This window comes from Bidens hawaiensis, unplaced genomic scaffold (assembly GCF_021521415.1).
Source record: "Bidens hawaiensis isolate Kalapana, Puna unplaced genomic scaffold, B.hawaiensis_p1.1 tig00010102_1, whole genome shotgun sequence".
Taxonomy (NCBI): domain Eukaryota; kingdom Viridiplantae; phylum Streptophyta; class Magnoliopsida; order Asterales; family Asteraceae; genus Bidens; species Bidens hawaiensis.
This window is the reverse complement of record NW_027491762.1, coordinates 488695-508504: the sequence shown is the minus strand read 5'-3', so window position 1 is coordinate 508504 and position 19810 is coordinate 488695. Positions and strand designations below refer to the sequence as shown.

Genomic DNA, 19810 nt, shown 5'->3' with positions numbered 1-19810 from the left:
TGTGTCCCTTGGGTATCGCCTTCAGCTTCAGAGGTTTACCGATGTACGACATAAGGTATTTGGCATACATTTTTCTTCTGAAATCCCGAAGAAGGTGTCCGAGCCGATTCATCATATAAGGCCTGCGACACGCCTCAATCTCAAAATATTTCTGCATAATATAGTACAGTAAAGGTAAATTACATCTCAAAATATAAAATGAACAAATAAAAATAAAGAATAACCGTTATTTGTTCCCACATTTTATCTCTAAGCTCCTTTGTAACCTCCCTCCAACTTAAATGTCTCAAGCCAACTATTTCCCTTACAACATCTCCTAAAAAACTTGCAAACTTTGATCTGTTTTGGCCAGTGAACCTACCCAGATTATCAAACTCCACTGCCAGTTTGACACCACCAGAGTTTGCATATTGGGTACGCAGCTTAGGTAACCTCGTCAACCCCTTGTAGGTTTTTTCGTAGTAGCAAAACTGTTGAGGGGTTCGATAGCCTCCAAACTGTTGAGGGGTTCGATAACCATCGTCCCTATATCATCTTCTGCTTGACCGTCGTCGTCGTTGGCTTCCTCGCTGGAGTAGCCTTCAGTGTCGTCTGATTGATCATCGTCGCGTCGTCGTTGGCTTCCTCATCGGAGTATAAAACATGTTCTTCTTCGATTCTTTTATCTATAAGCTTCATCTTTGATTGGTCTTTAATAATTTGGAGTGTAATTTGGAGTATAAATCACTGTCGGCTGATTTGTGGAGTGGAAAATTTTTAATAATTTGGAGTGTAATTTGATTTTTGGAGTGTTAAATGCAATTTGGATTTTTTGAATATTTGGAGCCAATATTTTGGAGCTTTTTGAGTTTTGTCTCCCTGTTAATTAAGAACCAATAGATTATTGACAGAGAACCTGTGGCTGAAAATAGGCACTTTGCCAGAAGATGGTTAGATAAGCGTGTATTGCGTGTTAGGATATTTATATATGTTTATGTACATTAGCGTGGTACAAACGTAATATTGTTTTTTAACAAAGTGTTTTTTGTTTTATTTTAGATTTAACCATAATTACCATTCATTAAAAGTTTTCATACAAAAGGCACCATTACAATACATTCCATGAAACAAAATAAGAGTGAATAACAAAATAAATGATACAAAAAACTATAAAATTAAAGCATTAAAAGCTAACCAACCAACATTCAACACAATAAACTAAAAAGTGTAGCAATACAACCATACATATACAAATAACCAACCAAATCACAAATGTTCCAATATTCACCAAACACATCACCAAATATTTCCCAAATGTTCCAAACATCACCGAATCACTAATCAACTTTTGAAACTAACAAAGTAGCTTCATTGAAGTCATACTCAAATCTGCACTTATCACCAATCTGTATTTCATTTTCCACCTTGAAATTTTGCCATTTTGGTAACCAATATCTGAATTTCATGTCCGACAGTTCACCATGAAGTCTCATTTTTCTTTTACGACCTTCGGGATTGACCAAAGTGATTGGCATTCCATCATAGGCATCTGTAACACCCCAACCCGGATGGGTGACGTGTCACAATAACATGGTTTCTAAACAAAAGACATAATTTTATATATTTACTTGTCAAAGGTGTAACACATTAGATAAGGCAAACTTAAGGTTAATTTACACACTAGCATGATTAAAAAGATATTTTATTAGGATCCTGATATTTTATTCTTCGCTCTTAATCCCACCCAAAGAAACCTGTGGACCTGTATATAAAAATACAAAAATAACGGAATGAGCCGAATGCTCAGTACGGAATAATAAGCTCAAACAATTAATGATTTAATAAAACGTAATTTAGATTGAACTTACAGATGATGATACGATGCAAAGTAATCTTATTAAATAAATTAAAACGTATCATACGGATGTACACATCAGCGAACATAAAACGTGACAATATACAGGTAGCTACTCCTGCATATTTATCACATGAGATGGCGAGTTGACATACCCGCTATCCATCTCCTTATTATTAAACCTAGGATCGATCCATACGCCTCATAATAGCCATATGTACCACACTTGTACTTAAGAGACGCCGTGAACTGATCTCACCGTCACGGTTGGTGCACATGTTGTCGATGCCGCAACAACATGCTCGTGGGACACTCCACGAGAAGCGACACTCAAGGTATCGGAATACAAATGAACTTATTCATATGACTCATAGCAAACATATTTTCGTAACATACATCAGAACATGCGATAATGAGTATAAATCCAATGTTTAACTAGAATTGGAATCCAACAAACATTCAAATGAATTGATAATTCAAAGATGTGAGGAGTTTTAAAATATATATTAATTCAATGGGTTATATCAATTGAATATGAAAGCAATGAATAGTGGGGGTAAGGATCTGTACCTTTAATGTTCCAATGTAATGCAAACTTTTTTACGAGTGTTCAAGATTATCTACATAGAAGTTATATTTTATTTTGAATTATATATGAAATTTCACGATTGATTGGTTTAACAAGTACTTTGTTATTCCGATACCTTGGCCTACTTCTATGACGATCATCAGTTGCAACAAGTCTTCGTGCACATTCTCGCCGCCAGGAAGAAAGTTGTTATCTTTCGTGTCACCGTGCTTTCACTCTGGCTTGCAGGTTTTTTGAACTCAATTTTTTTTAATTTATGTTGTTTTCTAAGTTGTTTATATTGTTTAGTTGTTAGCAATAATTCTGCTAAATTGTTCGATTTTGAATTTTTAGGGTTTTGCTTATTGAATCATTATTCATTTGCGGATTGTGGAGGCACGAGGTATGGAGGTGCAATTTATTGCTCTTTTATTATCGTTTTTCTTCTTTCTATATGAAATTTGTGTTCAGAATTGCCTTTTTGTTTGTTGTAATTGTTGTTTATTTTTTATGTTTAAAATGCATGTAAACTGTTTGATGAAATGTTTGAGAGAATTTACTCACCTTAATGATTTCAATTTTTTTATGCCATAGAATAAATCTTGATGTATGCTCTATTGATAGCGTTCCAGCGGCCAATTATTCACCCACTTAACTATAATAAGTTAGTGGTTGTGAGGTTTTTCCGGCGGAGTTTTGTTGCGCTTGCTTTGCCTTCAATAGGACGGTGGTTAGGCAATGTAATGTTGATTATTTGATTCGCAAATTTAATATACTTATTTTGTGTGTTTTGCACTTTTGCTATAATACTAACAATCAGTGCCTAAGTGGTTCTGTTTTTATTTCACTATGTTTGCATGCTTATACACTTACTTAAAACCTGGATCCTAACAGTGAAGGTAGGGGTTTACTACATTTCAAAACCAACTTGATGTAGATAATAATCTGTTCTTTCTCTAATTCCATTACACTTCTTCGTAACTTGTTTGTTCTTATAGAATTTGTAATCTGCAGGTGACTTTGATGCTTAGACATTAGCGACCGGTCTGTTAAATTTGCAAATTTGGTAGGTTGATGAAATTAGGGGCGTATAGGGTATTGTTACAATCTGTTTCTCCTTTAGCTGCTGTTGAATTCATTGTTTGGTTTTTGTGGTCTCTAATTCACCCTGGTGTCATTCTATACCTGAAGGTTGTTCATCATGAGGTAGCACAATTCTTATATTATTTTTTATTTTCCGGTTCTCCTTTAGTTATTGTTTCATTCGTTGGTCTTTATTGTTTCCGATCAGTGAAAAAAGTTTCTTACATGTTCTTATGTTTATTTGACAACAACAAATAGCAACAAGATAGGCTACTGACTTTGACCCAAGTCAAGACATAACTTGGAAATAATATGAACAAGCTACTGTAAGAGGTTAGTTTTCTGATTCACTTTCACTTTTGGATAATCATTTGCTAGCCTTTTATTTTGTATGAATTATCAATTCAATATTCTGGCGTAACTACATATGACCCTTTTCATTTTGTAGCTGCAGAATAATTTCGATCATTATGGGAACTGACTGTTGTCATCCGGGATCAACATTGAGTCAGAGTAGAAGAAAAGGGGGCGTCCAAGAAAGATTGGAGAATTAAACGAGTCGTGGCTGTGGTTTTCTTCAAATGTCAGGCCACTTTCTCCAACTTCCTCTAAATCAATCCGCCTTTACCCAATTGCATATGGTAATCCTCCGCCATCACCCTAATTGAATCGTTTTCATATGGTATAAATAATATGATTGTGATATTGTTTCTAATATCTTTTCAGAAATGCAACCATTATGTGTGCTACCCTTGAAGAAATCAAAATTGAGAAAACTCGGATAAAAAAGAATGTTGTAAGTTAATTAATAAAATATATGCAGTTCTTTAACATCCTTATGTATAAGGAAATAAGGTGAATGGACAAGACGAATACATGAGAGATTAAATAGACGATCTCAATTCCATTAAAGAGGAATGCATTTGGTGAATACGGATGCACGAGTGAAGGAAGTTCGTGTCCTGAATTGGACGATTAAACGCCAACCTGTTGCGTTCCAAGGGACTAGACATCAAGTTTATTTACTTATTACTTTAGCATGTCGAGCTGATGTAATCAATGACAGAAAAGCCATTTGGTAGAGAACATATATGATTGTATTATCAGATTATGGTTCTATTATGAAGCCATCATAAACTTAATTTTATAGTGTTTGTTTATCTAACTTTGTTACGATGAACTTCATGATGAACACGTAATGTAAAATCGATACGCTTTATGGTTTAACGTGTGGCGCCGCAACGCGCGCGGGTCACAATACTAGTTAAGAATTATTTGCGATATTTATTTAAATTATAATGTAGGAAAATCAATTTCATTAGTTCTGTTTAACCAAAACAAGTGAGTTCATAATATTCTTCTTATGATAACTTAAGGAAAATACATTTAACGTAAAGTAGGTATCCATCCCAAACTATATGTTAAAAATTCTTCATGTGAAAGCTCTTCTAGTTGAACAAGATTTTGTTTATTATTTATACTTGGTTATGAACTCAATATATAAAATTTACGTAATCTATCATATGTTTTAGAAAGGAAAATTGGTTTTAAATAATCCCAACTATGGCCTATTGGTAAATATGCATCCCAACTTTACACTTGACTGCTGGCAGTACCAACTACCTGTGCATTTGTTTTTAACGGGCCGCGACTAACGGATGTTAACTCCGTTAGTTTTTGTCTGACGTGGCCATCCCAGTTGGCAAAAACTTGATTACGTGGAACGAGACGTGGCGGCTGACTGTGTATTATTATCATTATTATTATTATTATTATTCTTGGTCCAGTACCCCACCCCCACCCCTCGTTTCCCGGCGAGCGACCACAACCACCCCTCCTGGCGAGCCACCACCACAACCACCCTATCAGACACAATCTCTTCATTCTCTCCATTATCAGACACCAAACCAAACAAAACCTCTTCACCTTTCAATATTTCCCCAAAATCCACCCGATACGAAACCAATGGCTCGACCGGCTTCGGGTGACCAAACTCAGTAACCCTAACATCTACCCGCTTCAAAATCGCAATGTAATCAACCCACGACGTTAATTTCACTCCGTTTTTCAAATCATGAGTCATAATCGAAACATTGCTAACCCTAAAAGACGAAATTGTGCATAAATTTTAACCAAACTCGACATTAACGAACTGGGTTTCATCCAATTGTTCAAAAGATACGTTTTAGCTAATTTGGAAGCAAACCCAGAAGGGATTATTACCAGTGAGATACGATTGCCGATCTTGAACGTGAAGTTGGTTGAAAAAGACGTCGTTGTGGTGGTGGCTCGCCGGGAGGGGTGGTTGTGGTAGCTCACCGGGAAACGAGGGGTGGTGGTGGGGTACTGGACCAAGAAGAAGAAGAAGGAGAAGAAGAAGAATAAGAATAATAATAATAATAATAACAATAATAATAATAATAATACACAGTCAGCCGCCACGTCGCGTTCCACGTAATCAAGTTTTTGTCAACTGGGATGGTCACGTCAGACAAAGACTAACGGAGTTAACATCCGTTAGTCGCGGCCCGTTAAAAACAAATGCACAGGTAGTTGGTACTGCCAGCAGGCAAGTGTAAAGTTGCGATGGATATTTACCAATAGGCCATAGTTGAGATTATTTAAAACCAATTTTCCTTTTAGAAATTGTTATCTTTATTATTATAAAAAGTTTGATAATTAAAGAAATAAACAAATAGTGGCAAAGCACATATTCGAAACATAGATTCATTTGCGAAAAGAGTTTTCTTGTTAGTCATTTTAACTGGAATCCCACAATCTTAATTGATTTAAGTATTAAAAATAATATTTAAAATATATCTTGGTGTTACTTCATCTTCTTTAATGCTTCGTCGGAAAATTAGTGGTTTGTCGGAAAACCGTTTTGAGATCTACGAGCGGTGGCGAATTGATCGAAAGCTATTATCAAGGTGAAAATAGGTATGGTGGTTATCTTGTTATATTCTGCTATGATTTTAGCTCGCTGATGATCGCGACGTATCATCGGAAAACTTTGACAGAATTATATCTTGAGTAAGTCTACATACGTGTGTGTGTCATATGTAAGTAAGCATAAATATAAGTATATATGTAGGGTTACCTTATATTAGAGACGGACGACGGGTTGCTGGTGCACGCGGTTGTGTCGTGACGTTGGTTGCGATGTTCAGAGGCGGTTTACGGGCTGGCGCGCTATAGAGTGAAGATAGCTAACACCGGTATTGTTTTACTACTTGTGTTTACATGGGTTTGCCGGAAACTTGTCATGAGTTTATTACTTTGTATCATGCTTTCAAGTATCCAAACTTCACGAAATTATTAGCGGAGATTAAGAGTAAGGGTGGCTATATGTTGTGTGGTTTCATTTTTGGTTTCTTCGGAAATACGAGTCGACATTGAAATTTTATAGATTTTTATGGAAATACTAAAAGGTTTAGATATGTGAGATTGAAAGTTGATATTTACTTTTATACTCAACTTGACTTCCTGACCAAACTAAATATATAAACATTATTACTGAATGACTCATTTTTGCTAAATGATAACTCTTCCACGTTGCTTGTTTAGATTGTCATGAATCTTTATTATTATTATTTTTATATTTCTTTCAAGATATTTTCATTTTATCATATTATATTATTGGTTAATTCGGAATATCTAACTCCTGTTTAAAAGTCACATTTTAAAACTTACTTTATTTTTATTTTGTATTATATATTATGACTTAACACTTATAAAGGTTGAATGTCAACGTAGCATTACGTTTATTAAATATTGTTATTACTATTATTATTATTTTAAATTTTGATTATTACAATTATTACCCCTTAAAAGAAATTTCGTCCTCGAAATTTATCGATCAAAACATACGTAAAACGAAAGTGTCATAATATAGATAAAAACATAAGCTAGGCTAGGTTTATAGTTTCTTGGATTAAAGTTCTATTGCTCCAATAGACTTAGGTATATAGAATGAATAGACTCTTCAGTTTCTCACGTAGCTTCACGTTCATAGTGATTTTTCCTAAGGATTTTAAGAAACGAGATTACTTTCTTAAGCGTAATCTGTTCATGTCAATCTAATATGGCTTCTGGTTCTTCTTCTTATGACAAGTCCTCGTGGGTGGTAAGTGACGTATAACTAATAACGTGAAGCAGATGATAATTGTATCCTCTTAACAAGGACACTAATATGCATAACAGGAATCCTAAAAGCACACATTTGTAAATGTAATTCACAATTATGTTCCGGACCATAATTGTCAATTAACTTACAAGTGCGTACTAATGATTTTCCCATAAGGCATCTTATTGACTTATCCATACATAACGATGGTTGGCGGGGAACTATATTTCTCATCTTATCAGTGGTCTTGATTGTTTTACTCAAGAAACATATCGGGATAATTAGGGACTTAGGGACAACAGGAAGGACCCTATTGTTATATTGTTAGTCAGAGTTAAGAGTCTAACCTAACTTTGCAATATTAACTTGTGATTTTTAAGCAAGGAATTAATCCTAACAAATGTATGAGGTTAGGTTCCCTAATAGGCAAACCAGAGTTACGGAGATGACGTGTTAGAAATAAAATACGATAATAAATCGAGAAAATCCAACCCGAAGATGAAGTCAAAGGCGCTCGTAGGTTTCAGTTAATGGGTAAATACTTTTTTTTTTACTAAACCTGTTTTTTAAAATTATTCTTCTTTAATGAAGCATCAAAATAACTTTATTTATTCTGATTAAGATAGCAGTCATGTGGACGTATATATTCATAATAACGTTTTTAAACCTCGTTATATCAAGAGCGGTAATTAAATCTTCTTTCCTTTTTTTTATAACGAACAAATGTTTCAGTTTTCCATAGCATACTCATATGCATCTTATATTATAATTGCTGGTCTTGTCATAAAATCTAAGCTCTGGTTTTAAATAGAGCATGCGTTTAGATTTAAAGCTCTTCTCAAAGAGTTTTGAATATAATATTTCACAAAGCGTTTAGTTAGTGGAAACATATATAAATGTTTTCTTTTATGAATGCAATTAGATATACTATATTTTTATTTTAATCAACGAGGTTGGTCATGTTTCATTTTTTTTTATATATATTAGGCTCATTTCCACTTGTGAAGCTTGGGCTGAGTCATATGTAAGGTTGTTCACGAGTAGAGCCCGAGTCAAGTCAGGGTGGTTTCGAGCTCGAGCTCAAAATGAAACTAGATAGCTTAGTAAGGTTCAAGCTCGATTTTAAAGTTAACAGAGCCTAAGATCGACCCAACGACCCGAGTCATGACCTAAGCTGAGCTTAATTAGGTCGATTTTGTCTTGGTTATATTATAAGCCAACTCAGTTCAGATTGTTTCAAATCATTTTGTTTTTTTTTCTCTTATTGACGCCATGTCTTATACGCCACCGAAGCCGTGTTGGTATAAAAGATAAACCAAGTTTTAATTCAATTGTGTCGTTTATAATTATGGCATATATATTTTTTTTATAAAACTTTAATTAACAAAAAAAAATGATGGTTTAGAGAGGCATAAATAAATTGACGTCCTATAATGTATAAATAAAATAACAATGTGATGTTTGAAAACTTTCGGTTCTTGTAAACGAATGTTTAAGGTTTAAAAATTAAAGAATTTTTTTTGTAAGGTAACACATTGGGTCTGAAAGAAAAGCAATTAAAAACGGATTTACTAACAGTAGAGTTTAAAAAAAATAACAAAATAAATGAAATTAGAGATTTTCAACAAGTTCCGTAATGGGTTTTGCAAGTTCAATAAGGGTTTAGAAGTTTTGCAGAGTTCAGAAAATGTAGTAGAGCCTTCAGAAATAGGGGTTCATAATTGACCAGCAACAACATGTATTAAACAAAATTATCAGATTTTAATTTAAAAGTTCAAAAATTCACATATTAAATAGAAAATATTAAAAGATGTGTTCAAAAGAAAACAAAATTTCTTACATAACTTGTTTTGTTAAACGAGCATTTAACAATTCAAGCAATCTTTTAACACACATATATACATATAAACTTTACTCTAGTTAATATTGTTCCTTATTACGAATTAGCAATTTTATCATTACTATTACTAAAGTTAATATATGTGGTAATAATATAAGGTTCAGAAATTCCTTTGTCGGTTATGACGGTGACGACAACTTATTAAAGCTATGTGTTCAAATAAGTAAATGTTATACATCTCATATTAAACTTGTTTTAGTTCCTGAAGCATAAAAACTTTTCGGTACACAATGTAAAATGGGAAAGGTGTACTATAGCATTATGATATGTGATGCGTTAAAATAGTATTTGTATATGGTAATTTAAAACAATATTAAAACAATGTTGGTAACGGTATGCCAAAATAGTATTTGATACAAATAATATTAATAGTAAAAATAATTATGGTTAACATTATAGTAATATATTTATGTTTGAATGATAGTCAACCGACTATGGTTAAATGATTGTTTGAGCAACTAAAACAGTAAAATAGTTACCACGTATAACGGTGTAAACGGTTATAATAAAAACTAAGCTAAAAGTAGTTACCACATTAGATACTAAAATGGTTAAAGTGAAACAGTGGCGGAAGCAGGCGACTATTTGTAGGGTCAGGTTAGGTCAAATGAGGTCGGATAAAAAAACACAATACTATAAAATTTTGGTATGCTAAAATAAAAGTTACGTAAAGAAAATTCATAAATGATGATTAACTAATATTACCGCATACTCGTAACTTGCTTTAGATGAATTTCATGACATTCTCAAAAAGTTTTTCATTCGCTCTTTGTAACAATTAATTTATACAAACAAACAAGAAACTTTATAAGTTTATTAATATTGTTAACTTGACTAACAAACATATAAACAAAAAAAAAGTAATAACAATAATAATAATAAACAAGAAATAATTAATTAAAGTAGTTAAACAAGAAATATTTAATGAAACTCCTTTGAACTAATATTAATAACCAACAAATAATAAAACGAATTTAATTATTTGGTGGACGTAAAAAGTAAAGTAAAGTGTGACATATAAATAGTAACTTAGAGATCGAACTAAGCACATAGAAGATGAGAAACTGCAGCTCTACCACTTGACAAATAAGGACTTTTGATCTTATTCCCGCTTCCTTCCTAAAATTTTATAAAACCCATGGGTTTGCTCTGACTTTAAACAACTTATGTTACATATAAAAGTTGAAAAAAAACTATGGGTTTGCTTAAATCCGATTCCTTATAAGTGGATCCTCTCTTGGGTGAAAATATAGCATAATAGTTACGTAAAAGGTGGTAATATACTTGCAGTTTAAACATACATAAAAATAGTAGCAGTAACCGTTAAGGTATATTGTAACAAATAATAAAAGCAATATCGATCTTGATATCTATAATGGCAGGTGATTTAGTAAATATTTAAATGTATTTGTTTATAAAACTAACATTTAATAAAATATTTAAATAAGATATTTAGTTATTAATAAAAACTTTAAAACGAAAAAAGTTATGTGTGACTTATCGGTTGCAAAACAAATACTTAAGCAATGTTAATTTACTTATTAAGCTAGTGGAGTTTTCAAAATAATAGTAAAAGTGTTGAACATATTACCCCGGTCTTATAGAGCATGTTTTAAACTTGTTGGCCAAGGGCATTAACTTATCCCAATGAAGTGCTTTAATATATCAAGAAATAAATTTCAAGTTCATAACCATTTTATTAAAACTTAAAGATTACACAAACACGGTATACAGAATCGAACGTCATGAGATATTCACCTACGGAAGCGAGGTTCGGTACTAGCTCAGTGGCGGTTGTTACGAAGTTAATGATAATAGATATCTACTAGTAGGAACATGTGGTTAAAATAACGAAGATGGATAAGAAAAGACATCGATCTAAATCCTAACTTATTAATATCCCGACATACCTTAGTCCTAATTTACCCATTCCTCACAAGCCTAATTACTATGTTTAAGTTTTCTACAAGAAATAGCCTTTGCTCTGATACCATAGCTGTAACACCCCAACCCGGATGGGCTGACGTGTCACAATAACATGGTTTCTGAACAAAAGACATAATTTTATATATTTACTTGTCAAAGGTGTAACATATTAGATAAGGCAAACTTAAGGTTAATTTACACACTAGCATGATTGAAAAGGTATTTTATTAGGATCCTGATATTTTATTCTTCGCTCTTAATCCCGCCCAAAGAAACCTGTGGACCTGTATATGAAAATATAAAAATAACGGAATGAGCCGAATGCTCAGTACGGAATAATAAGCTCAAACAATTAATGATTTAATAAAACGTAATTTAGATTGAACTTACAGATGATGATACGATGCAAAGTAATCTTATTAAATAAATTAAAACGTATCATACGGATGTACACATCAGCGAACATAAAACGTGACAATATACAGGTAGCTACTCCTGCATATTTATCACATGAGATGGCGAGTTGACATACCCGCTATCCATCTCCTTATTATTAAACCTAGGATCGATCCATACGCCTCATAATAGCCATATGTACCACACTTGTACTTAAGAGACGCCGTGAACTGATCTCACTGTCACGGTTGGTGCACATGTTGTCGATGCCGCAACAACATGCTCGTGGGACACTCCACGAGAAGCGACACTCAGGGTATCGGAATACAAATGAACTTATTCATATGACTCATAGCAAACATATTTTTGTAACATACATCAGAACATTCGATAATGAGTATAAATCCAATGTTTAATTAGAATTGGAATCCAACAAACATTCAAATGAATTGATTATTCAAAGATGTGAGGAGTTTTAAAATATATATTAATTCAATGGGTTATATCAATTGAATATGAAAACAATGAATAGTGGGGGTATGGATCTGTACCTTTAATGTTCCAATGTAATGCAAACTTTTTTACGAGTGTTCAAGATTATCTACATAGAAGTTATATTTTATTTAGAATTATATATGAAATTTCACGATTGATTGGTTTAACAAGTACTTTGTTATTCAATTTGAAAGATCATCTATTTAGTATCATTAACCATATTAAATTTAATCGTCATCTATCCCAATTTGTTTATTTAAAATGTGTGGTTCATAACATTCTTTTGAATATTTTAAAACCTCATTTTATACATTTATATTATAATTAAAATGCATTCGTGGGTTGTGAGACAAAAGTTACTGTAGCTCCATTGTACAGTGATATGAGCCTTATGTATAACCAGGAAATGCATTTCAATTCACGCTTCTCAAATTTCAACCAAGTATACGGCACGTGTCCGGTGTCCCTCATCAGGTACATATAATTGGTCCTCATCATATATATGTGTGATCATCATCATAGACGTCATGCTCGTCGTACGAGCTACAGTCGCCATCGTATGGGTTGGCGTAAGCAAACCGTATATATTGGTTAGCAGCATCAATATGATAACCACCACCAACCTAGGTAGTTATATTAGCATCGTCTCATCATAATTGGGCCAATCATCATGGTCATCATACGGGATAGCACCGTCATTGTCTCAAGTATTACATATCCGCAATCATACTACACACCAACTACTACCACCATACCTCGCCCACATTCGCCACAACGACCCCCAGCACCAACCACTAACCACACTCCACCACCACCCACCACACCACCACCACCCACTAATATTATATATAAATATATTTACATTTATTTATACCCATCCACTACCACCACCCACTACCCACCACCACCACCACCCACCCACCACCACCACCGACCTTCGCCACCACCACCCACTGCCCACCACCACCACCCACCACCACACATCCGCCACCACAAACCACCGCACCTTCACCACCGTCCACCACCATCATGACCACCTGAACCCACCACCACCCACTAATATTATATATATATATATATATATATATATATATATATATATATATATATTTATATATTTTGCTACTATACAATACTAACCGTACGATTAAAATTTAAAAGCACACGCCTTCTTTTAAAAGGGTCAAATAATTACCCTCGTAAGTCACTCATCTACTTCTGGAACGGCGATAAGTATTCCCAAAATTCAACCTCGTAAGTCAATATTCCTAAAGACCGTCGACGATACGTTTCTACTGTGAAGAAAAAGCACAACCACAAGCTCGAGTGGTTTAATTATTCTGGAACGGAACCAAAATGAAGAACCCTAACTCATCTACTTCTGGAACGGAACCAAGGACGAACCAAAAGCACAATAGGTCTCAGAATGAAGATGGAACAGGTGTTACTTTATGATTTTTTTAGCGTTTTAGGTTTACTTAATCTTCAAAATGTAAGCATTTGTTTGAATCTTCTTATGTATTAATGCGTTTGATAAGCGTGTTGTTATTGTAATACATATCCTTGTTTTTTTTTAAATCTATGAATAATATTAAAGCATGTTATATGTGTATGATTAGCGTGTTATGGCTTTGGTATGAGATTTATCATTGTGATGTTTCATAAAAGTTTTCTGTTTTCTTGTGATTTGTGTTGTTATCCCCTACCCGGTGTTTTATTTTATGTATGTGATTCAGTTGTCGAAAAAAACAAGACTGATAAAAGGAAGACTAAAAAAGTTGCTCCGGTAGGGAAAACAAAACATGTGGAAGCGGACTCTGATTCAGACCTTGACACAAAAATCGACAGGTTGTTGTCAAAGCAGAAACAGGTGGAACACAGCACCTCTGGCCCGGACTTTCAGCGTCCGAAAAAGAGAGCCATTAAAGAAAAGAAGCCAGCCGAGAGGGGACAACCTTTTGTTGAATTTGTAGACAAAAGGTTGATGAATAGGTGTGCACCTATTAATATTGTTGATGTAGTGAAGGCAATGACCATTGCCCAAAAAACTTGTGAAGAAGAAATGGGTTTCGGGTCAATGTTAAGACTTCAAGTAACCCAAAATCCAACAACTTTGGGATATTGGTTGCTCATGAACTATAATAACCGTTTAAATTAATTGAACATTGGAAGCGGTGTTATTAAGATAACACTACAAAAAGTACATGAAGTGTTGGGGATACCAATGGGTAAGATTCCTGTTTTAGGCAAGAGTAGACCAAGATTGGGGGAAGATGTTACCACATATTTGTTCAAATCTCAATTCCCAACAAATGCAAGAATAAGTATAAAGCATGTGAAAGACAAACTGGCCGCGGATCAAGGAGTTGGTGAACTGTTTAAGATTAATTTCCTTGTGACAAAATCTTAAACAGTTGGTCAACACATGTATAGGATTTGTGACAAAATCAACAACAGTCAATCAACGATTCATCGCCGCCATTGATAAAACCTCGGATATTCCAAATATGGACTGGTGCAGCTATGTTATTGAAAACTTGAAAATGGAAAAGGAAGAATGGAGAGGTATCAACGTTCAATACAACGGTCCGATCACCTTCCTTGTGATGCTTTACATGTATGAATACCAGAAAAAATATGGTCCATTTGGGACTCCCGTCACAATGCCTGCAGTCAACTACATAACAACAACTACTCTTAATAAGATGGAAAAATACTTGGAGAATAATGGTCCTCCCTTAGAAGAAGATGCTACTGAGGTTGTTGCTGCTGCTGTGACGTTTAGTGTTGATGGGAAAGGGATTGATGCGGCTCCTGCTGCTGTGACCGTTAGTGCTGATGGGATGAGACTTGATGAGACTTTTGATGCTGCTGTTGCTGATACTGCTGTTGTGACAGTTAGTGCTGTCGGGAAGAGACTTGATGAGACTGCTACTGTGGCTGCTGCTGTGACGGTTAGTGCTGCCGGTAAGCCTGGAGTTGAAGAAAACACTGCAGCTGAAGAGAAACAAGAACATGGTATTAAACTTGTTATTTTCTTCTAAAAAACTCTCATATCTCTTATATCTACATGCATTTTATGTAATACAACATTATATGTAATTAAAAAACAGATGGTCAAAGTGCATCTGAAACAGATACTGCCGATCAAACAGCTGAACAAGATTTGGATGACTATGTAAGCGATTATTCACCTTTAAGTTTGCAAATGCTTATAGTGCTTGGTGACTATTATTTAACTCCATTACAACTGGCTGGGATAAATTGAAAATGTTTTTGAATTAACAATAACTGTATTTTCTTTTTACAGTCTTGGAATAAGGCAATGGATAACAAGTTGAAGAAATTTGATAAAATTTGCTCCGATATCAACGAGTTGGTCCGTCAAGGAAAGGATAGACATCCATAAAATGAGAATATCTTTGCTAGATGTTTTGCATGGGAAAACATATTCAATAATAATGTGGTCCCTAAAACACAAGATTCAGATGTTGGTGTTTGTGGTCCAGTGGCTGCTCTAAAAGGTATTTGGGCTAAATTAATTATTTGTATAATTAAAACGCTCTTAAAACACTTATGCTGTTATTTTAAACCTATTACATCTGTGTGATGCAGTTGATTCAGATGTTGGTGTTGGTGGTCTAGTGGCTGCTCAGAAAGGTATATCATATATGTACTAGCTTAATTATATACCAGCTTAATTATAATCGCAGTTGAACATATTATATCTTTGGCTGTCGTAAAAAATGATGCAGGTCAAGAAAACAATGTCTCATGCGCAGATATTGATGAAGTTGTTAATACAGTGCTTGCGACATTAAAAGAGGGTATTTAATTATAAATAAAAACCAAAAGGGGTTGAAGGTATTTAATTATAGTTACAATTATTTTAAGTCAAATTTAAAGTGAGTTGTTTTATGTTTAATAGTTGACACCGGATTGACAACAAGTGATAGCCTGAACTCTCCATATCTTCTGAGAGAGGTTGATGCATCCGCTAGTGTCACAGATTATGAAGAAATACTTTCAGAGTATATATTTTTTTTCTCTTGAAGACATTTGGGAGGAGGTCTACAAGTCCGCTCATAAAGAATCGTTCAAGGTGGTATTTGAAAGCTTCTGTCCTGGAATTTATATAGCCACCAATGCAATGGATGCATTCGTTGAAGTAATGAACTATGAAGAAAAGAAAAAATCTGCAGCATCACCGTTCAGCTACAAGCACTGTGCTGGTACAAATTAATCTATTTTGTTTGTACTATTAGAAAACGCACAATAAACGCTTTAATCATCTGCATTTTAATTATTATATAGACAAGTGACCATTATGCTGAGTCAAAGGGTTTCACAGACAAAGAAAGACTGGATGTGTTTTCAGACAACATCGAAACACAAATGGCAAGGAGTGGAATTCTTTCACTCAAGGAGGTTGCTATAGTGCTCGTGCCAATTCTACAACGCGATAATTTCTTTGTGGTTACCTTAATCTTCAAACAAGAGTGATAGAATTACTTGATAATAGTGCAAATAAAGAAATACCAGCTGATGCAAAGTTTAAAAGCTTAGAAGACAAATCAAAAGCAATTAGAGAGAAATTTGAAGAAAGATATGGAAAGACTCCTCATATACTGGTAAACATATAAACCTTTAACCCAAAAAACATACATACCTGTTATAAAAATTGTCAAAATACTTAAATTGCTTTATATTTTGTGTAGAGAAACGTCTTTTGCATGTATCTTAAAACAATCAAACACCCCATTGCTCAGCAAATCCAAGTAGCAACAATCAATAGATTGAAGATGGCATGGAGAACAAGTAATGGAATAGATTGTGGTATTTTTTCTATGAGACACATGGAGAAATATGATGGGAAGAGACCATTGGGGTGTAATCTAAAAAAGGAAGGCCCTATACAACAAATATAGCTAAAAGGTTTGAGGTCAAAGTATTTGTGCAAAATCCTCCTCTCGGATATAAACCGAAACAAAAATACTCTTATCAAGAATGCAATGTTATTCCATGAAAATGACGACACTCGTTTAACCGGAGAAGAGTTTATTGATGAACTTAAGAAAAGGCAACAAAAAATTTGAATGATTTCATGCTATGTACTTTAAGATACTTTTTATGATATGGACTTATAGAGATCTCTAGTCTTCTGTTATCAGTTTGTAATGTACTTTAAGATAATAGTTACATGTTGAATCAATGTTTTAACACAAACATAAAATTTTTATTATTACCAAAACAAACATATAAACACACCATCACAAACATATAAATTTTATTACTACTAATCTCTGAGTGACATAAGAAACTTCAACTTCAATTCCATTCAGCAATTCAGTTCAAGAATTGCCTTGCCCAAAAGTTTTAACTCGTCAAGCTCTCTCTGTCCTACATCAACCATAAACAAAACAACAAGATCTCGGATACAACTAGCGGGCATCCGAGTAAGAACTTTTGTAATGAGATCCTTGGCATCCAAGCTGTTGCTAGTCTTTACAAATTCTTCAGTAAGAGTTTCCCGACAAGCTTTATCTACCTCGATTTGAGCCTCAATTCGCCTTCTGAGGGCAACCTTATAGGATCTAGATGATGATGATGATGATGATGACGATGACGACGAGCAATCCATTATTAACTAAAAAAAATAATTTAAAATTATGTAGGTATATGAGTTTCACAAATGTGGTGTAGGTATATATAACCAAAGGCTCACAGACAAAAAAAAAGGGTGTCCCACGCATGGGAAACGCACACGGACGAATTGTAACTCTGTAATAAAAAAATAAAAGGGTGTCCAAAGCTTGGGAAATGCACCGGACGAATAGTAACTTGTCTCATGTGTTTTTTTTTAAACTAGAGATTACTTGAATTTATATCACCTGTCAGAATTAATTGATCACAATTATACTCACCTGTCAAAAATGTCGGGAAAAATATTATGGTAATGATAGCCTACATTAAAGTTAAGCTATATCTTACTTGATCTTACTATATCTTACTACAAATCAAACTTAACTACATTAAGTTTGTTATTCAATCACACTAACAGTTTCAGAATGATAATAAAAATGAATTCTTCTGAGAAAACCGTGAAGGCCATAGTGAAAAAAAGGATGGATTTTCAGAAAGAGAAAGACAACTCTTTGTTGAAGAAAGTCGAAGCGCTTAGGGCTACACTCGCATCCGAAAAAACAAAGATCTTCCACTCATGTGAACTCATGTTGTGGGAAGACGACAATGAGTTTCGAGCAATGGTTGCTGATTATCAGCAACAACAGTCTGAATGCTACGACTCAGTGTGTGAGACCCTGGTTGACACCATAACTACGGTGTCAACCAACATGAGGTTTAAGGAGATGGGGGCGGAGACTGTGGACAAGGCGGGGTGATGGTGATGTTAGCTTTGCTGGTCTTGGTTTTTTTGTGATGTATTGTAATTAATGGTACTTTTTGTATGGCATCTTTTGATGAATGGTAAATATATATTATCATAAAATGCTTTCTTAACATGTTTTATGTATTGTAATTAAGGGTACTTTTTGTGATGCATCTTTTGATGAATGGTAAATATGGATTAATGGTTCTCATCTTTCTTTGTTAAAAATGTGTGTAATCAATTACGTTAAAATATGTTATATAATTGTTCAAAAGAGTCTATTACGCTTGCAACTCACTAATATACAAAGACATATACAATAACTCCTTTCTAAACCCTCCTATATATATACTTATATATCTAGTTTTGTTTTCAATAAAAACTCCTTTTTCACCATGGAAGAAATCTCATCGAGGACCACCACATCCAGTAACAGAAGCAATCGATCTCAGGTTTATTGTTTTTGTGGTCAAGAAGCCATTCAAAGAACATCAAGCACCACCAAAAATCCAGGTCGGAGGTTCTACAATTGTAGATCTCAGGTTAGTGAAATTGCAAATAAAGTTGGAATTCATCTACAATTGTTGACCATAAACCCTGTATTTTTTTCAACTTAGGGCAAAAAATGTAATTTCTTTATATGATCTGATTGTGTTTCTTCCACAAGATCTGATGTGTGCACAAGATGTACAGACATAATTCCTATCTTGATAAGGGCAAATAAGTCATTAGATGATCAACTTGTAAGGAGTGTAGCTTCAAGGATTGAATCAGAAAAAAAAGTGAAGATATTGTATTTTATTTGTTTCTTGTTGTTTTTAGGGCTTTTAATTAGTTTTGTAATTAAAAGCTAAGAAACTTTATTATGATTTTAGACAAGCTATTATGATGTATTTTTATATTTCTGAACGCATTTAAAGGCTTAATGAGTAGTTTAGTTTGAGTGTTTCCAAAATTACAGTGTATTTACTTCATTAAAAAGAGGTTATTATAATATTTCATTAAAAAGAAGTTATTATAAAAAATCAATAAAAATATGTTCCCTCCCGAGTTTCGAACCCGCGATATTTGCAATCTATGTTTAATCACAAGCG

General features: G+C 33.9%; 2 long non-coding RNA genes across 2 annotated transcripts; both read left to right on the top strand.

Moving 5' to 3' along the window:
• The first annotated feature begins 2542 nt into the window (after positions 1-2542).
• On the top strand, positions 2543-3609 carry LOC143534184 (uncharacterized). The gene is made up of 3 exons (XR_013135493.1): positions 2543-2651; positions 2757-2805; positions 2997-3609. It is a non-coding gene; the product is annotated as an uncharacterized LOC143534184 (long non-coding RNA).
• A 76-nt stretch (positions 3610-3685) lies between these two features.
• Positions 3686-4760, top strand: LOC143534183 (uncharacterized). The gene is made up of 3 exons (XR_013135492.1): positions 3686-3818; positions 3940-4126; positions 4212-4760. It is a non-coding gene; the product is annotated as an uncharacterized LOC143534183 (long non-coding RNA).
• Positions 4761-19810: the final 15050 nt, after the last annotated feature.